The following is a 3,944-nucleotide window of genomic DNA, read 5'->3' on the forward strand; positions in this document are numbered from 1 at the left end:
TTGTCGAGTGTGCACCTAGTGTTTCATGTTTCCATGCTCCGGAAGTATATTGGAGATCCGTCCCATGTTTTGGACTTTAACACGGTTCACTCTGAGGGTGATATGACTTATGATGTGAAACCGGTGGCGATTTTGGATCGGCAGGTTCGAAGGTTGAGGTCAAAGGATATAGCTTCAGTGAAGGTGCAGTGGAGAGGTCAGCCTGTGGAGCAGGCCACCTGGGAGATTGAGCGAGAGATGCGTAGATATCCACGCCTATTCGAGACTCCAGGTATGTTTCTAGACCCGTTTGAGGACGAACGATTGTTTAAGAAGGGGAGGATGTAACGACCCGGCCAGTCATTTCGGGAGTTATAGCCCCGTTATCCCCATTTATATTTCCTTTATGCCCTTAAGCTATACTATGATATACCGGGTTAGTTGGTTCGGGTTCGGAGTGGTTTCGGAGTGGAATGAGACACTTAATCTCTTATTTAGAACCTTAAGTTGGAAAAGTCAACTGGATGTTGACCTATGTGTAAACGATCTCGGATTTGAAATTTGATGGTCTCATTAGCCCCGTTAGGTGATTTTGGACTTAGGAGTGCGTCCGAATTGTGATTTGGAGGTCCGCGGTAGAATTATGCTTGAATTGGCGAAATTGGAAATTTGGCGATTTTTGGTCGGCAGTGGAAAATTTGATATCGGGATCGGAATGGAATTCCGAAAGTTGGAGTAGGTTTTTAGTGTCAGTTGTGATGTGTGTGCAAAATTTGAGGTCATTCGGACGTGGTTTGGTTGGTTTCGGCATCGGTTGCCGAATTTGGAAATTTAGAAGTTCTTAGGCTTGAATCCGAGGGTAATTTGATGTTTGGATGATGTTTTGAGTGACTCGAAGGTTCGACTAATTTTGTATATTGATATATGACTTGTTGGTATTTTTGGTTGAGGTCCCGAGGGCCTCGGTGTGATTCTGGGTGGTTAACGGATTTGTCAAAGTTGGAAAATGCAGCTGAAGCTGCTGCTACTGCTATTTCCGCACCTGCGGAAGGAGGAGTCGTAGGTGTGTTTGGGGAAGCCGTAGATGAGAAAATGGAAGGCCAAGGCTGGGAACGCAGGTGCGAAGAATTTGCCGCATCTGCGAGCCGCAGGTACGAGGCCCTGAGCGCAGATGCGGAAAGGAAGAATTAGGTCGGTTCCGCAGAAGCGAAAGTGTTACGCATGTGCGCGCCCGCAGGTGTGGAACCTGGGGTCGCAGGTGCGGAAGTGAGGGCTTAAGTGGTTCTCACAGGTGCGAGGATTCGACCGCAGGTGCGGACATATGGCCGCAGGTGCGATGGTGCTGGGCAGAAAAGCCCCACCTCGTGTGTTTTGTCTTCATTTTCCATTTTTGGATTTGAGAAACACGGGAGAGAGGCGGATTTTCGAAGGTTTTCAAGGAGCAACATTGGGGTAAGTGATTCTAACCCATAATGGTATAAATATCATGAATCTATGGCCTTGTTCATCATTAATTAGTAGGATTTTGGAGTGAAAGTAGGGGGTTAGGGCTTGGAATTTTTAAGAGTTTAATTTAAGGATTTGAGGGACCAAATGATGTCGGATTTGGATAAATTTTATATGTATGGACTCGTGAGTGAATGGGTTTTCTAGTTTTGTACATTTTGTTGGATTTCGAGACATGGGCACGGGGGCCGGGTTTGGTCTAATTTTGTAGCTTTTCTTATGGAATTCATTCCATTAGCACGTATTGATGGTATTGTACTGATTTTTAATAGATTCAGAGAATTTGGGGGCCGAGTCCAGAGGCAAGAGCATTGCGGGGTAGAGATTTTACCGGTTTGAGGTAAGTAACGATTGTAAATCTAGTCTTGAGGGTATGAAACCCCGGATTTTTGTATCATTCTACTATTTTGAGGTGACGCACATGCTAGGTGACGGGCATGTGGGCGTGCACTGTTGGGGATTGTGACTTGGTCCATCCCATAGCAACTGTAAAGTTGCATATTTTGTGGAAATTATATGATACTTATATGTTTTAGAAAGAGTTTCTGTAAATTTGGCTGAATGTCATGTTTGGGCCTTGTGCCAGTATTGTTTGGACCCTTAGGGGCCTTTTCTTACTATCCTCTCACTATTTTCGATTGAAAATCTATACTCAGTCATGGTTATACTTGTTTACTGGATAACTCAGTTTTATGACTCTATTTTGATGCATATAAATGTTGTTTTGGCCGAATGCCCTGCTTTTTACCGAAATGCCCTAGTGGCTTGAGAGGTTTATGAATGAATGAGGCCGAGGGCTGATTTGTGAGGATATTTATGGGATCGGGCTGCACACCATAGCATATTTGATATAAGCCAAGGGCCTGAGTGATTTATGTCATGATTTGGCTTGATATACTCTTGGGCTGAAGGTACCCCTCCGGAGTCTGTACACACCCCCAGTGAGCGCAGGTACCTACTGAGTGCGAGTGCTGAATGACTGTGAGGCATGAGTGATTGTGAGGTATGCCCGAGTGGTAAGAGTGATGGTGAGGTATGCCCGAGTGACAAGAGTGATTGTGAGGTATGCCCTAGTGGCACGAGTGACTGTGAGGTTTGCCCGAGGGGCTGCTTATGATTTCATCATTTTTTCTCACCTTTGCATTGAGCCTTTGTTTGAAAAACTGTTGCAAAATATCTTTAAATTATTTTTACTGGAACCGGGTTTAAACGAGATAATTTGATTCAAACACTAATTTTTAAAGCATAATGTACTTTACTGAATTTTTGTGATATGAACTTGATATGCTTTATTGCTCGTCACTACTGCTCAGTCTTTATTTATTGTTGTTACTTACTGAGTTGGCGTACTCACGTTACTCTCTGCACCTTGTGTGCAGATCCAGGTGTAGCTGGACACGGTAGCGGTTGTTAAGTATTCTGGTTGTAGATTTTCTTGGGGATAGCAAGGTAGCTGCTTGGCGATCGCAGCCCATGCTCTTCTCCCTCTTATCTTTCTTTAGTTGTATTTAGCTATTTTCCAGACTATGTTAGTCTCTATATTGTCAGACGAATAGTAGTAGATTCTCATGACTAGTGACACCCCGATGTCGGGCTTTTCTTTTTCGCACTTTTATTTTGATTTGAACTCATTTACGAAGGTTTTTATGTTTAATAACATTGGAATTATCTTTGAAATGAAAATATCGGTTTGTTTTGGAAATGAGTCGGCTTTCCTAGTTCCACGATAGGCGCCATCACGACAGGGGTTAGTTTGGGTCGTGACAATTTCCTTTTCAGTAATACAAGGTGCCAACCCCTAGTTACATTTTCTTTTCAGTAATACAGGGCGTCAACCCCTGATTACATTTCCTTTTCAGTAATACAAGGCGTCAATCCCTGGTTACATTTCCTTTTAGTAATACAGAGCACCATCCCCTGGTTATATTTTTTTTTTTAGTAATACAGCGCGCCAACCCCTGGTTACATTTCCCTTTCAGTAATACAGGGAGCCAACCCCTGGTTACATTTCAGTAATACAGGGCACCACCCCCTAGTTACATTTCCTGTTAGTAATACAGGGCACCAACCCCTGGTTACATTTCCTTTTCAGTAATACAGGGCACCAACCCCTGGTTACATTTCCTTTTCAGTAATACAGGGCACCAACCCCTGGTTATATTTTCTTTTTAGTAATACAGGGCGACAACCCCTGGTTACATTTCCTTTTTAGTAATACAGGACGCCAACCCCTGGTTACGTTTCCTTTTAGTAATACAGGGCGCCAACCCCTGGTTACATTTCCTTTTTAGTAATATAGGGCGCCAACCCCTGGTTACATTTTCTTTTCAGTAATACAGGGCGCCAATCCCTGGCTATATTTCCTTTTCAGTAATACAGGGCGCCAACCCCTGGTTATATTTTTTTTCAGTAATACAAGGCGTTAACCCCTAGTTACATTTCCTTTTCAGTAATACAGG

The sequence above is a fragment of the Nicotiana tabacum genome, chromosome 17 (assembly GCF_000715075.1).
Source record: "Nicotiana tabacum cultivar K326 chromosome 17, ASM71507v2, whole genome shotgun sequence".
Taxonomy (NCBI): domain Eukaryota; kingdom Viridiplantae; phylum Streptophyta; class Magnoliopsida; order Solanales; family Solanaceae; genus Nicotiana; species Nicotiana tabacum.